The 20,022-nt window shown below is 44.4% G+C and overlaps 1 long non-coding RNA gene across 1 annotated transcript in view; it reads left to right on the top strand.

Annotated features, from left to right (window-relative positions):
* The window catches only part of LOC131825202 (uncharacterized), a 55,991-nt gene extending 40,242 nt beyond the window's left edge, over nucleotides 1-15,749 (top strand). The window contains exons 5-6 of the long non-coding RNA XR_009351158.1: nucleotides 3,415-3,456; nucleotides 15,670-15,749. This is a non-coding gene — a long non-coding RNA (uncharacterized LOC131825202). The remainder of the gene's footprint in view (nucleotides 1-3,414; nucleotides 3,457-15,669) is intronic.
* Nucleotides 15,750-20,022: the final 4,273 nt, after the last annotated feature.

The following is a 20,022-nucleotide window of genomic DNA, read 5'->3' as shown; positions in this document are numbered from 1 at the left end:
TCTTAAATTTATTTTATTTTTATTGATTTATTTTTAAAGGAATCTCTCTGACCAATGTGGGGCTTGAACTCATGACCCCTCTGAGACATCCCAACCTATTTCTGTTTTGGATTTCTTTGTTACATCATATCACAAACATTTTTATCTTGTTTTTATAAATGCTATTTTTATTTTATTTTTGCATTTAATTTATTTATTTTATTTTTTTTCTATTTTTTATTATGTTCAGTTAGTTGCCGTATTGTATGTTATTAGTTTTTGATGTAGTGTTCAATGATTCACTATTTTTTTTTTATTTTAAGTTGAAGTACAGTGGGCTGATAGTATTATGTCAGTTTCAGGCGTACAACATAGTGATTTGGCAATTATGTACATAATGAAATGCTCACCATAGTAAGTGTACCTACCCTCTGTCACCACACAAAGTTATTACAACACTATTGACTATATTCTTTATTTCGTGTTTTTTATCCTTGTGACTGATTGATTTTATAATTGCAAGTTCGTGCCTCTTAATCCCATTCACTTATTGTACCCATCTCCTCATCCCCTACCTTCTGGCAATGAAAAGTTTGGTCTCTATATTTAGGTGTATATTTCTGTTGTGTGTTTCTTTTGTTTGTTGTTGTTATTGCTGTTGGTTTTTAGAATCCACATACAAGTGAAATCATCTGGTATCGTTTTTCTCTGTCTGACCTATTTCACTCAGCATCATACTCTCGAAGTCCATCCCTGCTGTTGTGAATTGTCAGAGTTCTTTTTTACGGTTGAGATATATATATATATATATATCACTTCTTCTTTATCCATTCATCTATCAATGGACACAGAAGTTGCTTGCATATCTTGGCTAGTATAAATAATGATTCAATGAACATAGGGGTGCATACATTTGAAGAAATTACCCAGAAGTGAAATTTCTGGGTTGTATGGTATTTCTATTTTTAATTTTTTGAAGAATCTTCATACTGTTTATAATAGTGGCTGCACCATCTACATTCCCATCCAGAGTGAACAAGGATTCCCTTTTCCTCCACATCCTCGGCAACACCTGTTATTTCTTGTCTTTTTGATGCTAGCCATTATGACACATGAAAGGTGACATCTCCTTGTGGTTTTCATTGCATTTCCCTGATGATTAGTGATGCACACCCTTTCATGGGTCTGTTGACCCATCTGCATGTCTTCTTTGGAAAAATATCTTTTCAGGTCCTCTGCCCATCTTTCAATTGGATTACTTGGTTTTTTGGTGTTGAGTTTTATGAGTTCTTTATATATTTTAGATATTAAGCTGCCATTGGATATATAATTTACAATCATCTTCTAAAATTCAATCAGTCACTTTTTTGTTTTGTTAAGGGTTTCCTTCACTGTGCTTTTTATTTTTTTTTAAGATTTTATTTATTTATTTGAGAGAGAGAGAGAGAGAGAGAAGTATGAGCATGAGGGGCAGAGGGAGAGGGAGAAGAAGGCTCTGCATGGAGCCTGACACAGGGCTCAATCCCAGACTCTAAGATGATGACCTGAGGCGAAGGCAGACACTTGATCGACTGAGCCACACAGGCACCCCTCCTTCACTCTGCTTTTTAATTTGATATAGACCCCATTGTTTATTTTTTATTTTGTTTCCCTTGCTTGAAGAGATATAACCAGAAAAAATATTGCTAAGGCTGATGTTGAAGAGATGAATGCCTATTTTCTTTGGGAGTTTTATGTTTTTCAGGTCTCACATTTAACCCTTTGTGAGCTTATTTTTGTGTATAGTGTAAGAAAATGACCCAGTTTCATTCTTTTGCATGTAGCTACCAGTTTCCCTAATACCATTTATTGAAGAGACTGCCTTTTCCCCCATTGTATATATTCTTGCCTCTTTTGTTGTAAATTAATTGATCATATGTGTATGAGTTTATTTCTGGGCTCTCTATTCTGTCCCATGGAGCAATGTATCTATTTTTGTGCCAGTACCATATTGTTTTGACTATTGAGACTTTGTAGGATAGTTTGGAATCTGGGATTATGATAACTCCATCATTGTTCTTCTTTCTCAAGATTGCTTTGGGTCATAAATGCTCTTTTTCTTAAAGTGGCTGCAAATAGTCTTAATTGCCCAGTGGAATATTTATCATGCTCTCATTTGGGATATATGACACCCTGCCTTCTTTATTCTTTACACTATGATGAATATTTTAATACATATGTTTAGGATCTTTTCCTAATGTGAGTTACTAGGTCAAAGGGTAATGATCATGTTGTGTTTCTTAACACGTTTCCAACTTTCTCCCAAAGGCTGTATCAGCTTGAATTACCAGTCATAGAGAATATCTATACCATTGCTCACTGCAACAGGACATTAATGTTTCAAATAAATCATATTAATAGGGAGAAGTGTCCTTTAGTGTTAACATGTAGTTCAAAAGATTATTGGCACTTTTCAAGATTGGATTAGTAGATCTAGATCTTTTGTGGTGGATTTCCTGCTTACTGCTTGTATTTATGGAAGTCTTAGAGTTTGATTTACTAACATAGATGAATTTGAACAATTAAAAAAAAGGGGGACCAACTCAATGTTTATTACTGAGCAGGGATGTTTTTTCTTACTGTAATTTTTTATCTATTCAGTCAAATCTATAGCTCTTTTTGTCTGTCTCATTCATCATTTTTCTGTGGTCTGCCTTTTATAGTCTATCTGGAATTAATTTTGATAGATGATATGAGTGTGTCTGAGTTAATTTTTTTTTCAAATTGCTAATAAGTTACTCTAGAAAATTTAGTAATATTACTTGATTTTAAAGTTGATTTGAGATGCCTTCTTCATCAGATTTTAACAGGGGTCTGCTTCTAAAGCTATTTTATTCAATTCATCCATCATCTTGCTCCTAGGCTATTGCCATACTATTTTGATAATGGTGGCATTTTAGCATGTTTTAATATCTTATAAGGCATTTTTTCATCTCACTTCTTTACTGTCTTCTGAATGTTCTTCCATATTCTTTCTTTCCCTGTTCTTCCAGATGAGTTTTAGGATTGTCTTCTTGATGTTTACACCTTCTTCCCCAGTAGGGATGTCAGTGGGTTAGCCCAAGTGTCCTGGGTTTCTAATGCCCCAGAGCACATGTATGTGAACCAGATTAGGCTGCTCAGATGGGTCATCACAGCAAGAGGCTTACAGTGAGTATGAGCAGAATGAAGGAATCACCCCCAAAGCCGGGTCTCTAAGCTGAACAAGGGAGGGTGAAAGCAACCCTAGAGAGAAAACAGAATGAATGGATTTAGAGAGGGAGCTGGCAGTGAGGGGCTGTTCCACCCTAACCTGGGTAAAGGAGATTAAGGGAGGCTGCAGGCTATATATCTTGGGATTGGGAGGCTATGTCTTGGCTCACCCTCGGTAAGGTCTGGTGTCTTCTTCCTCCTCAGGCAGCAGCAATTTCTGGCTCTTCCTGACTCCATTCTTCTCAGGTATGAAGACGGGGTATGAGGGATCTAGAGTCTTTCACAGTATACTTATTTTCCTCAAGTTCTGGGTGAACAGAGCTGGTCTCTGGGAAGATGGTGGAATGTGGGGTGCCCTGTTGGGCAGAGAGGGTCAAAGTAAGTCTGAGGGATCTGTAAAAATGTCTCCATTTTCCAGCTCCGACAGGTTCTGCGTTGGGAGTTGGGGGTGGGGGTGAGTCCTTGTGCCTAGAGTGTTGTATTTGTGTGTCACTGAGCTCCCTATTGGGAGGACCCTTGTTGGAGAGCGTGGGTCCACAGATTTATGCTTAGGCCGGTGAGGGGTTGTGTGGAGTAGTCATTAATCTGGGTTTGTGTCCTGATTGGACCAGAAACTAACTTAATTCTTTTGGGAAAAACACAGAAGGCTGTCTGAGCCTGAGCCTGAGTTTTTCATCTGTAACATGTAGATTCAGTGACCAGTTGACTCAGGCTTATTATGAGCCACAAAGGTTAGGGATGAAAAGCAACAGGTTTTGGTACTGTGGGTTCACCATGCTTTGCCACTCACACTTGCTGTGAGATTTTAGGTTATCTGTAAAATGTGGATAATGATGGGATCAAGCTTATAAAGTGATGAGGATTAAATGAGATAAACCCAAGCCCCGGAAGGTAATGGAAGATAGTTGGAAGAAGGGCCTGCAGGGGCAAGGTTCCTTTCTCTTAAGAGGAAAACTACCCTTAAAAGAAAAAGAAACAAAAACCAAAAAACAAAAAACCCATCCTGTTAGCTACCTAACCCAGCTACCTATTATGATAGGTAGATGAGTGTGTGGACAAAATACCTGATTGGGTGGGGTGGGGTGGGCGGCAGCACAGGGAGGATTCATCAGATTAAGAGTCTACCAACAAGCTCATAAAAATCCCTAGACTTAGAAACTCCAAGGGCAACCCTCTCCCGAGTCCCCTCCTTCCTCAGGAGCTTTGGTACTATCACCTGATAAACTTTGCTGCGCTGCTTACCACTCATTGTCTGGTCTACCTCTTCATTTTTCAAAGCAGCGTGGCCAGGAACCATGGGCACTGAAAGAAAAGAAATCTTGAAACAAAGGTTTAGCCCTGGACTGTCCTTTCACTCCACTCCCACAAATATGGTGATTTCCAGAGCCTTGGGGGTAATCCCTTTATTCAGCAGGGGCTCCCAATACACCTTCCTTCAGGCAAAATCAGGGAGTGGGATTTTGGAGCCTTAAGAGGACCCCTGGTATTGCTTCCAGGCTAAATTATGTAGCCTTGCTTTTCTCTCTTGTTTCTAGGGAACTTAGGGTAAGAGAGAGGAAGGTGCCCTTAAGGGTGGATGGAGCTACTTCATCCTTGGGGAAGTACCCACAGGACATTATGAACACAAGAAGGAACCACCCAGTTCCGGAGTCCCTATAAACAACTATCTTTGCAAAATGGGGGACGGGTATGTAGGGAGGCATGGTGCCCACCCGTTTCTCTTGAAAGAACTCTCAGCAGAATCCAGAAGAGGCGTCTGCGATTTGTGGAGTCAATAACTTTAAGAAAATTTAATGACAAAAACAAAAAACAAACAAACAAAAAAAAACAAAAAAAACCACTCATAGCAGAATAGAGGGAGAAATAGGGAAATGAATGCTTATGCACAGAATAACAATTCTATCAGCATTTCCTTAAGCCACTCCTCTCTCCAAGCTGGTGGTACCCAAGGAGCCGGTGTCTACAAGGGCCTGTAGTCCAGTGCCTGAAGTTACTTATCAGCTCCCGATTCTTTCAGGTTGCGGAGGGCAGCCAGAGAACAGGAAGCCTCACGGAATCTGGAATTAGAAAATTTGACTTGCCTTCGAGTACAGAAACCTTAGCAAAAGCCACTTTGGTTCTAAGCAGAGAATTTATACTAACATACCATCCAGTTGTGGTGGGGGAGGTTAGCCAAGTGCCATACCCTTGTCATTGGTGATTGAAATTATCTCTAGATCTGGTCTTCTCCACAATACGCCTGATGGGGCAAGTAAGTACACCTTGAAGCATGGATTGCCAAGTGCTTTTTCTGTGTTCCAACAATTAAACTACTCCATGTAGCTTCTACAGGGCCTCAAAAGAATTCTCATTCCAGGTAGAAAGATAACCCCTCAAGAAGACCCTTGACCTACCTTAGCTCCAGGCCAAATTGCAGAGTTATCCTTGACAAGTCACTGAAGTTTTGAACAGCAGGTTGGCAACTTGTTTAATAAGGGAGGTCTCAAAGATCTTAAATTCCAATTCTAAGGTTTTGAGTGTTTTAAGTCAAGGTTGTCCCCCCCCCCATCCTGTCGAGTTTTGTTTTGCATGTGAATGCTTTAGGGCAGATCAGGCTCCATCCATTTAGCCTCAAGTCCCACTTAGTCCTTATCCCTATCTGACCATTCTTGCATCGACCTGCTTAAATGCAGCATTTGAGTATCATTTGTTATTTCTACAAATATTTATTGAATACCTATTCTGTATCAGGCACTCCCTGAGCCCAGCGACCAAATTAAATCCTCCCTCTTGGAACTTGTGGCTTACAGATAATGGTAAAAGTAAGAAATACATTATGTGATGATGATGAGTGTCAAAAGAAGGAAAACAAGACAAAACAAGAGGCTACCTAGACCTCACAGTTCTTTTTTGAGTGAAGCAAAGAAGCACGTTGTACAATAGCTGTACCACGCAGGAAGAGAGACCAGTAAGGCCAATGGCCCTGGGATAGGGATAAACTTGCCAAGTTTGAGGAACAGCAGGAAGGCTAATGTGGCTGGAGCAGAAGGAAATGAGGTTAGAATAGCCATATGTGGAGAGTCTGGAAAGACTTTAGAGATTGAGTTGTAAGTGGGATGGAGGCACATGGGAGGGCTTTGAGTGAAGGACATGATTTAGTTTATATCAAGGATTCCTTTAGCTGCTGTGTTGAATAGACTGTAGAGGGGTTGGAGTAGATGTAGAAAGACTAGCTAAGACTCGAAAGAGTCCAGGTGAGAGATAGTAGCTAGGCTAGCATGGTAACAGATGGTGAGAAGTGATTGCATTGGGGTATATTTTGAAGGTGGATCATTTAGAAGGATTTTCTGATAAAGCAGATGTAGGGTGAGAAAGGAAGAAGTCAAAATGGCACAAATGCAGGCCCTGGTTTTGGATCTGAGCAACTGGGTGAATTGTTGCTGAGCTGGAGAAGGCCAGGGATGGGGCTTGCCAAGTTTGAAAGGCTGGTGGGATGTGCCAATGAAGGGACTGTTGAGTAGGCTTTTGGAAATTCATGTCTAAAGGTCAGGTTCAGGCTAGAGATGATAAATTTGGCGGTTGTCAGCATACAGATGGCATTTAAAGACTAGAGCATGACCCGATGGTGGTCTTGAGCAGCATTTTAAAAAGAAAGAAAATTTCAAATAGTGTTGAACATAGTAGGGTTACTCACTGTTCTACAAAACATTTTATGTCAACTGTGTATACATGCACAAAGCTCCTGAGTCAGGATGTGGAATATATTTTGGGTTGTGATCAGAAAAGTCTGAAAGTCATTGACCTAAGGGCTGAGTGGAAGAGAGCTGAGGACTGAGCCCTTGTGTGGGACACTTGGGTGTACAGAGGTCAGGAAAGGAATCCAGCAAGAGGTGAGAAGTGGCTGGCCCACGATGTAGGAGGAAAGCATTTCAGGTCGCGAAGAGGGATCATGTACTTCTCACGCTGTCACAAGGTTAAGAAAGATAACTAAGAGCTGACTGTTGGGTTGGCAACATGGAGGACAATGGTGACCTTGATAAGAGCTCATTTATTTTTTAATTTTTATTTATATAGAGAGAGAGCAAGCAGAGAGAGGGTCAGAAAGAGAGGGAGAGAAAGAATCTCAAGCAGATTCCATGCTGAGCACAGAGCCCCAGGCGGGGCTCGATCCCCAGACCCTGAGACTATGACCTGAGTGGAAATGTAGAGTTAGATGCTCAGCTGACTGAGCCACCCAGGCACCTCCAATAAGAGCTCTTCTAGTGGGGCATATTCAGAGCAAAAACCTGGTTAGAATGGATTCAAGAAAGAATGGGATGGAGGAAAGAGGAGATGGAGTATGGGTGATCTTTCAAGGAGTACTGCTATCAGGAGGATAAAATAGCTAAGAGGGGGATGTGAGCTCAAGGAGGAGGGAAGGTTTCTAAAGATAGCAGGAAGCCCTGCATTTGCATGCCAATGGGAAACATTCCCACTAAGGGAAGACCTCAGTGCTGTGGAGAGGGCTGGGAAAGGTGGGGGACATGCCTGGGAAATTGTCCTAGAGCAGGTGAGAGGGAAGAGGATCTAGGGGAGTCTGAGTGGAGTCAGAGGAGAATCAAGCCAGGTGCAAAGAGGAAATGCAGAGTATATGAATACAAGGTCAGGAGGTTCAGTTAATTTGGTGGAGAGACGGGATGGTCTCTTCTAAAGGCTTCTGTCTTCTGGGCAGGATTAGAAACAGTTCATCAGCTGAGGGCAAAGAAGAGAGAGCTAGTGATCCCCAATTACCACTCAGCGTTAATCCATAAGTCTTCCAGGGGTGTGCAGCCTGACGCTGGAGCCCTCCTGCCTGCCCCCCTCCTCCCTCTGACCTGCTGCAGAATGCTTGGGCGACCATGTAGTGGTTGAACTCTGGCCTCCTTTGGGGCTGAGTGTACCTACCTTCCCATCAAAATACCTCCCAAGAGCCCCTGAATCTGCCACTAGGCTCATCTGCGCTGAGTGAGGTCACCCAGACGGGCATTTGGGGTTCTGAGCAGAGTGGTGTCAGGGCTGTGGAGTCAGCCCGGGAGGAGCTGAAGTCCACGGACACTGGTTTCCCACTTCTGTGTGAATTGGGAAAAAGTCCCTCTCTGGTTGGATGCAGCCCCAGGTGAAAACCAAGACCCAAATAAACTACTTTAATGCATAGAAAAAGGAAAGTCTTTATTTTTTCTACGTGTAGTTTATTTGGGTTTTGGTTTTCAACATTCCAGCAAATGCTGGTAATAAAATAAACATGCCCAAACTGCCATGGTGGCTATTCATGGAGGGTAACTTGCCCCCCTTTTCTGGAAATTTCACAAGGTTCACAATAACCATAGATTCCTTGTATAATAGGGATCTTCAGTAAGTCCCGTCCCTGTCCCGTCTTCCCACCCTGCCATGGGTCAGGTTTTCAAACTCAGGACTCCCAGCAGTTTGGTGGAGCTCCCCTCTTCAGTGCAAGCCCTGCCCCGAGGTTATCCAAGGACTGGAAGGAGATGGGAAAGAGGATCAGATCAAGCAATCCTGTTGTTATCTGTTTTATCTGTTTGTGCTGAAAAATCACTGGGCTAGATGATTTCTAAGGTTTGTTCCAACTTAAACATTCTGTGCTCCCATTGTTCCTATAAGTCATTCAGGTGATAGCAGCACTGATTTTTATCTGAACAGTTTTCCTCAGGGTTAGACACAGGTGGGTCCCTTCAAATTTGGGGAGAGGGAGAGTGTTCTGACAGGTTCCCTGTAAGATGGGGGTTAATACGTTACACAGTGCCTGGATCAGGAGGGGTTACTCTGGAAGCTTCTGGAAAAAGACATTTGGCCAGACATACGTAAAGGGAAGAGACTGTGTCTTGTGCAGTGACCCCCAAATGGGAAAGGCCCACTTCCTGAAATAGGGTGAGACCAGGTTGTGGTTGTTCTGTGGAGGGGCAGCCCACTGCATTCTTCCGTGAGTCCCCACCACCCCCTTACATCAGAAAGAATGAAGTAAGTCTGGGTAGCAGTTGAGAATGGCCAACCTCCTGGCCCTTTGTCGGGAAATACAAAGCCTCTAGCCGTGGAGGGAAAATACCTTAATTTTACTGAGTTCCTGTAAGGACAAAGAGCTTGTATTGTTGCCGGTAACTAGCGGTAGTTCCCAGCATACCACTGGCCGTCTGGAAACCTGCTCTCAGGGTAAACATGGATGCATCATGTGGGCAAGGAGCCCCTCCCCTCTGTCACGGGAGAGAGCCCAAGAGGCAACTACACTGCCATTAGCAGTGAGAGGGCATTGGGTGTTTGGGAGAGTAAAATCAGCTGGGCTCTTGGGAGCCCTCCTGACAGAGATGAGCCAAGTTCAGATAAGGGGGGAACTGGTACAAAGGTGGACTGTGATGGTGATGGTGTCAGGCCGTCCTCTGTCGTTAATTCATTCCTCAAATGTCGACTGAGCTCAGCTCTGATTCTGGGCCAGAGTTTGTGAGTAAGAGACAAAGCCCCCGTGCCTTCATGCTGCCCACCTTATATTGTGATTAAGAACTTGGGAGTTCTAGGAAGGGCTTTGCTGATGCTGGGCAGTAGCAAGCTCACAAACATCTATTGTGTCCTGCATTTGTTCTGAGATGGACTTCGTTGGGTGCCCACAGTTGGGTTTTGGAGGGTTACTTTTTTGTTTTTGTTGTATGTTTTTTTTTTTCTTTTTCATTGTTGTTGTTGTTGTTGTTGTTTTGAGCCAATATCTAAAGTCCTGGAATTTTACCCAAAGGTCCTAATTTCTGGCTTCAGACACATGAGTGGAGTAGCAACCCCAGCCCTCCTCCAAAACTCAGTGGTGTCTGCCCCTTTTAGGGGAGATCCGTGGATCCGTTTACTATCCTGAGACTTTCTGTGGCACCTGGCCTTTGTCACTCAAGATCTGTGGCTGCAGCCCTAGGCCATTGGCCAGAGTTCTGGTTCCGGCAGGGGTCACACCTTCTCCATGGTAACCACACCCCGAGCCCCACTTTCGCACGTCAGCTTCGATTTCGTGACTATTCAACAAACCTCTGACTACACAGCTACTGAGAACCAGACACTGTGCTAGGCACCAGGAATGTGAAGATTAATAAGGCAGTGTTTGCCCTTACCCTGGAGAGGGCTTCCTGGAGGAGGTGATGATGCAGGGAGAGGGGTGAGATAAGGCTGGAGGTGTAGACAGAGGCGGTAGACGTTGTGCTAGAACACAGGTGGGGTTCTACCCTACAGGTCAGCAGTTCTCAAAATTGAGTGCACACCAGAGACACCTGTGAGGTTGCTGGGTCATATCTCCAGACTTTGTTCAGAAGATCAGGGTGGAGGGGGAGGTGAGAGGGTTGGGCAGAGAGGTTGTATGGCCAGTCAGGTCTCAGGGAAAAAGTGCTGCTGGTGGTACTGGTCTGGGAACCACACTTCAGGAGCTACTCTAGAGGATGAGGTGCTCCTCTGAGTCCTTGGGCTTCTCCCTCCAGCTGGCCTGACTCTGGGCCTTAGCGCTAGGGCAAGTACAAAACTTCCTTGGCCATTTGAGCTGTATCCAGTCTTGCTAGACCGACCACTCCCTTATGACCGACATACAAGTTAGCGGGCAAGTCATGCCAGCACATGGAGCGTCCTTTCTCTTTAGAGATCACGGACTCGGAGATCTGTGTGAAGGGGGGTGGGGAGGAAGGGAGGCCAGCTCCAACTGGGTGGAAGCAGGAAAAAAATACGAAGAAAGGAGTCTATAGGTGGAGAGAGGAAGTTTGACAGACAATGTCCCAGCTAGAATCTCATCAGATAGCAGAGTGTGCAGATCTCAGTACACTTCTGGGGTCCTGCAGGACGTGGATGGATGTGTGGATGCGGGCCTAAGAGGGAGCACCTTGACTTTGGTACTTCAAACCGAGCCTGTGCCTGGACCCGGACAGAAGCAGAGGCTTTGGAGTTCGGTGGACTTGAGTGGATCCCATCTGGCCGGGGAAGTAATGGACCTCTGTGGTCTGGATTTCTTAGCTTTAGAATGCAAACACTCATGCAGTCACTGAGTCACTGTGAGGATGAAGGGAGGTCATGCGTAAGCAGCTAGATTTAGTGCTGAGGCTGAGAGCAGAGAGGCTCCTCACACAGATCGAAAACTAAGAAACACTGCTGAGTACCTACTGTGTGCCAAACATGAGAACACGACAGGGGCGTGCATCAGTTAAATTACTCAATGACAATCCATTACTGTAGCCCTAGGAAGGCAGGGCCGGGCCCTCATGTAGAGCTGGGCACACAGTAGGCGCTTCATGAGGCTTCTTGGCTGAAGGATGGAAGGTCCCTATCTCTGGGATAGAGATGATGCTACTCGGGAAGGAGAAGGGACAGTGGAGGACCTCAGTTTCCAGGAGAAAATAAACAGGAATGATCTATAGCCCTAGGAGAAGTGGGAGGAGGAGTTGGTTGGCATAAATTACCCAGTAGCAGTGAAACAATAGAGGATGGCAGGAGATTTTAAGGAAACATTTTAACTTAAACAAAAAACTAACTTGAGATAAAAAAAAGTTCAAGGCTCTGAGGCCTGATTCATTAAATTGATAATTTTAGATTCTACCTATATGTGTTCATTATACATATAGATTGTGGTGGGCCAGGTTTGAAAGCCAGAGAAGCAAGGGTTTGAGATCCTGTCTATGCCTCTTAGTTGAACAGACCCATAAGAAAAGAAATAAATGGAATTATAGTTATTTATTGAGTCCTTACTTTGTACCAGGCCGTGTGGTAATACTTTATATTCATTGACTCAACAAATAATGCCTAATATTTACAAAGTTCGACAGACTTATTTGGGATCTATTAGTTTCGTCTTTGCAAAGCATTCGTGTCTCTTGCTAGGACGAACAGTCACCGTGTGATTGGTCTCTTATGTGTCAGACATCATGCAAGGCACTTTACCTACAGCATTTGGATTTACCAGTTTTCCACTATGACCCTCTGTGACTGATTTACTAGGCACCAGCCCAATGCCGGACCATTACAAGCACTAAATAAAATGGTGCCATTCATAAGACTTGCAAGTCTTAATTAATTTCACATACCATCTAATTTCACCTACCATCATCTCATTTGAATATACAAAACCACATGGGAGGCGGGTTGAGCAGAGATTATCTTCTTGTTTGAGAGATGGAGTAAAATTTCCCCAAATCTGAGGAGCCAGGGATGGGGGGGGGGGGCTCACAACCAGCCTCAACTTTAAAAGGCAGTTACTTTTGTGGAACTCCCTGCTCAGTGGGGAGTTGCTTCTTCCCCTCTGTCTGCCCCTCCCCCACTATCCAGCTCTCCCATGCTCTCTCTCCCTCTCAAATAAATGAATAAAATCTTTAAAAATTTTTAAAATTTACTTTAGAAGTCTCTGGTTACAGAAGGAAACTATGGTCTTAGAAGGAAGAAAGCCCTGAGCATCCAGTTTGTTTTTACCTGATGGACAACCAAAGGTCTTTAACGAGGGCTTTTTACCACTCTTAGCGGACTACAAAGCGGAGAGCCCAAGGCGCCTGAGCTCCAGCAAGTGTAGATCAGCCTGCTGTATGAAGCTGAACCACATGACGTTGACCTACAAAAATGGCAGTTTCACTGGGTTGGATTTAATGTGTGGCGCCTGGCCCTCCGCTGCCTCAGTCCTCCTTTCCTGCACTTCTTTGCCTCTTCTGTCACTCATTTTGAATCAAGTTTCTTTTGTCCGTTCGTAAGCTGCCTTAAATCCTTTTTGGAGCAGCATACAAACACATACCAAATAGTCACCCATTCCCATGGTCAGAGGTAGTAACCTCGATGATTTTTGTGTCTCCGTTTCCAGGGTTTCTCTGCACATTTGTATGCATATTTAAGCAAGGTTGAAAACAGCCTTTCATGATGCCAGCCTGTGTTTTGTTCCTCTAGCAATTCTCCGCTGAAACCTGATCCTTTGAAGTCTAGTGCTTTCTCACAAAGACATAACCCATTATTTGACATTTCCTGAATTCTGGCAGCAGCCAGGCGAATAGATTCCCTATCAGTGGGCCTGACTGGACAATTCTAAAATGATCAGCACCGTCAGAGAGCCCTTGAAGACACTCCTAACGAATGCAGAAGTTCAAAGTGGTTTAGTTCAGGTGTTATTCTTGGAGCCACTTTTGCAGGATCTTATGCTACGATCCACCTTGGTAGCAGTGGTTGTGGCCAGGGAAGCACCAGGCTGTGGGCCCGCTGGCCCCAGGGTGGGGTCCCCGCCAGCAGATGCAGAGCGCAGCTGCCCCTTCTCCAGGCCCAGCCTGATAGCTCAGAGTCAGGCGGGCAGTGCCCCTCTGTACTTGCTTCAGTCACTAGCCAGCTTCATGCTGCTGGAGAGTTTGGAGTGCACAGGGCAAGAGTCTGGCTTTTCCCATCAGTATCGGTACCCAGGTTTTCCCAGGCCGGGTGACTCAGGGCAGGGTGCTGAGTGGAAGAAGAGAAATGAGAGCCGGGCTCCCGGGGGCCCTTCTCAGGCACCGCCCAGGGAAGAGCGCCGTCCTCCCCTCTGGAGGCATTCTCTGCCACCTCTACTTTGTGAAGACTGCCAGCCCCACTAAAGGCTTTAGGAGATTGGCAGGAGGAGACCCCAGAGGGCCTCAGAGGACACAGCCCTGTAGCTGGTCAGAAGGGCACCGGGCCAGGGTCTGCACACCTGAGAATATATTTTGGTGTCGGGATGAAAACTGGCAGTCTATAGACCTGCTCTGTTTGTCCTGTCTGGTTATTTGTTGTTGTTGTTTTAGTGGTACATTTCATAAACCCGGTTATCTGGCTTCTCCAGCAAAGTCCAAAGATCTGGCAACATCACTCTGTGTCTTCTCATGCAACCCCTGGAGCTGAGCCCTGAAAAGGCATTTCCTGCCCAATCCCCGCCCCCGACACAGAATGCGCCTGTCCTCTAGTACCTGGCTTCCTCATGTGTGTTTCCTACTTGCAGCACCTGCGAGGGAGAGACTCCTGCCCTACTCTGTTCAGGTGCTTTATCTGTTTCCTCATCCAAGCAGGACTGAGGTTTAAAAGCAACAGCACTATTTTAAGGGAAGACCTTTCCCTCCCTGGGCCCTAGTGCGTCTCACTCCTCCAAAGGCAGCAACACTGGGCCAGAGGCAGGTAAACTGGGCGGCAGGGACTCTAGGAGAGGCTCGCTGGATTGCCAGGAAATGGATCTTTCATGAAGGAAGCAGTGTGAGAGGCAAGAAATCTAAGTGTGTTTGGTTAGCTGGTAAGGTGTGGGGTGGGTAATAGGGTTGTTTAATGGGGGAAGAAGGAGGAAGAGAAAGGACCGTCATCCTGGTAGAGGCCAGGCCTCCCCTTCATTCACCTTGCCTCCACTGTTTTCCTTCTAGATTGTTACGTGCATGAGAGTTAGGTACCCACGGAGCTAGAGTTTGTGTTATTTTAAATTTACCATGTGTTTTGGCAGCTTTTCAGGTAAGGTGAGAGGACATAGAACTGATAAAAATTCCAGTCCTGATCAACGCATGCAGACACATTTGGGGGAAGTTTGGGGGGTTACAGGTAGACTCTCCTATTTCCTACACATTTCCGGAAATTAGGATGTGTGTATGCAAGCTCCTTATGCAAGCTCCTTATTTCCATACAGTCCAACTAGCTACATCTGTGTAACTCTACAGTTACCAAGCCCTTTCCTGATAACAATCTTAGCAAATTTTCATTGCGAGTGGGGAAAGGTAGGTTTAAAAGTTCTCCCCACATAATGGGTATGAAAATTCCCAACTCAGAAATAGGCAACATCTCCTAATAGATGGATGGATAAAAAAAAATTATTTTTCCTAATTTTTAAATTAGTAGGTATCGTTAGTCCTATCCATAACAAGAAATGATTAGATTTTACCCTGTGATTATCCCTGTTAAGGTTGGTATATACCTTTCAATCTGTTTCTTCCCCTAGCTATTCTTTGTTTTTAGTGATAACCCATTGGCTCATGGCTGGCCTAAAGAGAGTTTCGTTATGTACGCATAAAGCAATAACTATATTTTTTTGCCTACGTGACAGCATTATAATATATCAGTGGGAGAAAGGTGGTTACACATTCATATAAGTGGTTTCCAATTGTTTGCCACCATAAGCATTACCTTTTAGGAACACCTAAAAAATACTTCTGGAGGAGGGTCATGAGACCATCTAGGAGTAAAGCAGAATAGAGACCAATTTTATGAGACTGACACGCTACCTACTGCGCTAACGAGGCACCTTAGAGACCAATTTTAAACACCACTGTCACTGACAGTATCATCTGAGATAATATGCACTGCCCCCCACTTCGTCTTTTCCCCCCAACCCCTCCCACACTGGTTTCTAGAACTTACCCTTCCCTTTTTATTTTTTGGTAGTCACCTATGGTGGGAATGTGAGATGCCCTAATGGGCTGTGGGAGATCTCTCTGTGTGAGCTGGCACTCAGGAATCACTCACATCTCTTGCTTTGGCATCTCCAACCAGGCCTGTGGGATCCAGACCCAAAGGAGAGTGGAAAAGAGATTCGAACCTCCAGGATGGCATTCAGGCTTAAGTTCCAAGCTGTGAGTTCTTCCTTATTTTCAGATTATTTTATTTTTTAATTGTAATTAACCAAAAACTAACTTTAAGTAATGTGGTCAAATGTTATACATTTGAATTGCTTTAAATCCCCTTGGTTTAAAATTTAAGTCAAGTGACATATTTAGGGAGCCATTTGGTTTCCCAATCCCAGTCCCTCAACCCAGGAAGGAGACATTTCTTTGGAGATCTAGTGTTGAAAAAAAAAGAGGCCCTATGATAAACTGTAAAGGAAACAGAACTGAGGTGACAATGGCTGCAGGCAGGGGAAATGTTCAGTGAAAGTCTGACACATGAATGATGAGGGGGAGTGTCCATGTGAAATTTCAGAAAAGTGTTCTGGGCAGAGGGATGACAAGAGCAAAGGCCCTGCGGTAGGAATAAATAACGGAAACAAAAGGAACCTCAAAATGGCAGGGAAGCCACATTTTTCTCTGCGCTGGACTCCTGGCCACCCCAAAGGCCCTGGGACCCAGTGTGATGATCCGATCCCCACCGCTTACCCTGGGTCCTCTGTATGGTACGAATGTGTCAGACTTACTCCCTTACTGTCTGTCCTTATAAAATGGGATTTTAGTGTCGGTGGCCTCAGTGCTTTAGAATCTAGCTGGGTACTACGTAGTAAGATGTTTTCGGATTAGCTAAAGTGGTGTTAAGCCTGGGCAGTAAAAAGATGCACAGAAATAGACCCATTAGACCTTTCAGGCTCACTCCCTCTTGCTTTACACAGTTTTAATGACCATTAATTAAATGGATAAATGAATGAGGTGAGCTGTTTTCTTAATCCACAACAGGTTAGAAATAGCAACATAATGATGGCTTCTGATGATGATAATGCAGGCAGGTCCTGCTACGTATACTTAGAGAGCCAGCTCAGACCTAACTGCTAATACCGCGCAAACAACAAGGACTAAAAAAAAAAAATCACCAAAACCCTCCCCAGACACATGCACACACACACGCACACATGCACATACACACACAGGGAAAATTGAAAACTTAGCTGTCTGGGCCTGTTTCAGGTGGAAAAACAGCTCTGAGGTGCTTCAGAAACAAAGAGATGGTCACTAGGTTTTGCAAAAGGTCATCGGGAGGCTGTTGGAGTCCATTTGGTGCTGGGAGGCAAAGTCCGGTGTGTTCTGTTTTAAAAGTGAATCACATAACTGGTTAAACATCTGGGATAGAAGCAGCTATCCTTCCAAGTGCCAGAGATGTGGACGATCATAGTAAATACTTCAGGGACATGGACTGTCAGTGGCTCAAACGAAATCCCTTCAAAGGATTTCAAAGTCCCTGATAGAACCCAGAGCCCGATCTCTTTCCTGGACCCCTCCCCAGGACCACCAGGGGTTTTTTGTGTGTGTGTTTTTAAGCTTTTTAATTTGTGAGATATTCACAGGAAAGGAAAAAACATAGGATTAGTACAGCTCAAGGTTTTATCACAAAGCAAATGACCACAACCCATTGTCAACGCCTCAGAAATTCCAGCATCCTCCCTCAGTCTTACCCCCTCCTTCCCAACACAGTGACCCTCACGTGACTTCTATGGCAAGTCCTTGCTTTTTTCCTCAGTAATATCAGTTAAGCATGCATTCCTGAGCACTAAGATTTTTTTCTTTTTTTTTTTTAACTTTCTTTTAAAATTTATTTTCAGCTTAACAGTATTCATTGTTTTTTGCACCACATCCAGTACTCCACGCAATCCGTGCCCTCTCTAATACCCACCACCTGGTTCCCCCAACCTCCCACCCCCTGTCCCTTCAAAACCCTCAGATTGTTTTTCAGAGTCCATAGTCTCTCACTAAGATTTACATTGGGGCCGGTTCCAGAAATTTCATACACCCAAAATCCAACAGTATGAACCCTTACGTCTGGTTTCTCTAACTTAAGCGGCTACCTTTGTGAGAACACCTATCCATTTCCTTCCACGTAACAAGTGGTTCATTTTCCTCCTAGGTTATCTGGACACTTTTGATGCCCCAAATGGCAATTTCCTAATAATATTACATTGTAGGAACATTTTTTGGTTAATATGCCATCCTATTAATGGAGGTGGGCTTCTGGGCTATTTCATGCACTGTGCTGCTGAGGACAAATTTGGGTGACATTGTCTTTCGGGGACATATGTGTCCATGTCTCTTGGGCATATGTCTGGGATTGGAGGTGTAGACACTGGGTTTAAATCTAATGGCGGTTTAATTCTCCCGTTTCCTTCAGTTGTGATACAGAACACCTTTAGTGTGTTTATGAATCATCCTCATTTCTGAAGGGCCTGTTCCAGTCACTGGAACATTTTTTAAATTAGATTTTTTTTTCCTTGATATCTGAACACTCTTTATATATTCTGAAATAAGCTCTTGGTCAGTTCTATGTGCTCTAGACCTCTCCCTCTGCTCTGGTTGGCCTTTTCACGGTCATAAAAATATCTTTTCCTTGATGGTTAATGCATCTTGTACACTATTTAAGAAGTCTTCCCCCACCCCGAGTTCATGAGTATTTGTTGATGTTATTTTCTAGAAGTCCCAATTATTTTGGCTTTTACATTTAGATAAACGCTTGGGTGTGTAGGGTGTCCCGGGAGAGGGTCAGGTCTGATCTGTTGCTGTTTGGGTCCGCATTTGTCGTGGGTCATCTTCACCCTGCTGCTCTGAGAAGATAATGGCTGCAAATCTAATGTCTGTATGTGTTCCCGAACTCTCTATGCTTTCTGCTCATACCTGTTCTTTGGGCAACCAAACATCCCTAGAAGGAAAAGGAGATAGGAAATTAGTGAAAATGTTTGCTGGTTAATGTGGGTGGAATTGATAACTGGGTTAGGACTTGAACCCTGTCAACTAAGAGCAGTCCTGCCACTTGGGGGAGAGTTATTTCCCCTTCTCTGGGGCCCCGTTTCTCGGCCTCTATACCTCGCTCCTCCTAGTAGAAGAAGTAATGACTTGATATATGTACAGTACTCAGAACAGGACTTGGGTAAGCGCTCAGTACCGAGAAGTCAAAATTTTTAGTCTGCAAGGTGAAAACCCCTGTCAAGCCAAACCCTAGCCTGAACGAATAGATCAAAGTCGTGTTGTGTAGTATACTATTTGGACATCTTTACAGCAAAAAATATCAGAAGGTTTTATCGCAAGGTGCTGGTGCTGCCCAGGCCCCAGAGAGTGTCTCTCATCTTACTTTCCCCAACTGGAAAGTTCTGAATTCTGAAGCACCTGGGCCCCGAGGCTCAGCAAGGATGGTGGGCCTCTATTATTAGCACAGAGTTTTGTAGCCTCTGGTAAGACTCTGGGTGGGCCTTGATCTTGCATTGATACATTTAATCCAATCAGTGTTACCTTACTGGGCAATAGCAGGCACAGAAAGCACTCAATGAAAGTACTTTTAGAAGTTTGTGGGTAAACAGGGACCTTGCAAAGTATGCGTAGGTTCTTCTTAAGCATGATACTGAGTTGTATCGAAGTGGGATGAAAATGGGAAAATACCCCATAGCAAACTGTGCTCCCCTACAGGGAGGGATTCAGGAGTGACACATACACACAGCTTCTAGATTTCTTCTAGACTCTATGGAAAAATAGGAAAACGACAATCCCAAACTAGAATAAAAAAGATAATTATCCCTCATCAATTACCGGGATGCATACACCTGAAAAGAAAGCCTCCTGATTGAACCAGCATTTTGCCTTTTCAATTAGAATAGAAAAGGGAAAGCTTTCCCTTTTCAGTGTGTGGTTTTTTGTTTGTTTGTTTTTTAATTTTATCTATTTGCTCCTCGTTGGGAGTGACAGAAAGGCAACATGACCACGCTTAGCCCTGTGCCCCACAGCAAAGCCCACCATTATTGGTCATGGGAGGCTTGTTGGGATGGATGCCCAAGGCCGCCCCCGAGAGCCCCTGAGATGGTGTCTGCAGCCTGCCTGGCCAGGGCTGGAGGAGGAGCTGAGCTCAGTGAACACGGGCCAATGGACCGCCATTGCCAGAAGACTGTGTTTTGGAAGTCACCTGGAGGAGACTTGCTGGTTGGTCACTGCCTCCAAGGACTAGCTTTGAAGTCTGGCACCCACTAGCAAAATATCTCTCGAATAAAAACAGCCCCAGGGCTGATTTGATTTCTCTGCCCACTCTCCAAGCACTGAGTCCTGACCCTTGGACTGATGTGCCTAGCTAGCGTCTGAGGCTGCGGAGAAGTAACCTCAGTCCTGAGGTTCCCGATGAGACTAATCAGAGCTTCCGGCTCAGTCTTCTAACACCAGAGGTTCCTAGAGC

This window comes from Mustela lutreola, chromosome 1 (genome assembly GCF_030435805.1).
Source record: "Mustela lutreola isolate mMusLut2 chromosome 1, mMusLut2.pri, whole genome shotgun sequence".
In the NCBI taxonomy this organism is placed as follows: domain Eukaryota; kingdom Metazoa; phylum Chordata; class Mammalia; order Carnivora; family Mustelidae; genus Mustela; species Mustela lutreola.
Note: the sequence above shows the minus strand (reverse complement) of the source record. Positions and strands in the feature narration are given on the sequence as shown.